Raw genomic sequence first — 261 nt, 5'->3', positions numbered from 1 at the left:
GAATGGGAGGGACTGTCAAGGTAGCCACTGGTCTTTACAAGTTCTTGAAAACTTTAGTGAAGCTAAAATACCTTCATGTGTCAACAAACGAACCAAAAAATAAAGGAAGGGATGACTGTGTAGATGAGGGTGTGTGTCAGTGTGGTTGAGTGGACATGCATAGTGTGTTATATGTGTTCTCAGCCTCTACATCTTTATGTATGTAGATGTTTTCCCTTCAGGTCACAGTGTTATGAATTGTTATATAGTGTAGAATGTCAG

At 39.5% G+C, this 261-nt stretch overlaps 1 protein-coding gene across 1 annotated transcript in view; it reads left to right on the top strand.

Moving 5' to 3' along the window:
- The window catches only part of LOC119593118 (Golgi phosphoprotein 3 homolog sauron-like), a gene marked incomplete in the record, with an annotated part of 21,765 nt that overhangs the window by 14,987 nt on the left and 6,517 nt on the right, over positions 1 to 261 (top strand).

This window comes from Penaeus monodon, chromosome 31 (genome assembly GCF_015228065.2).
Source record: "Penaeus monodon isolate SGIC_2016 chromosome 31, NSTDA_Pmon_1, whole genome shotgun sequence".
NCBI lineage: Eukaryota > Metazoa > Arthropoda > Malacostraca > Decapoda > Penaeidae > Penaeus > Penaeus monodon.
Note: the sequence above shows the minus strand (reverse complement) of the source record. Positions and strands in the feature narration are given on the sequence as shown.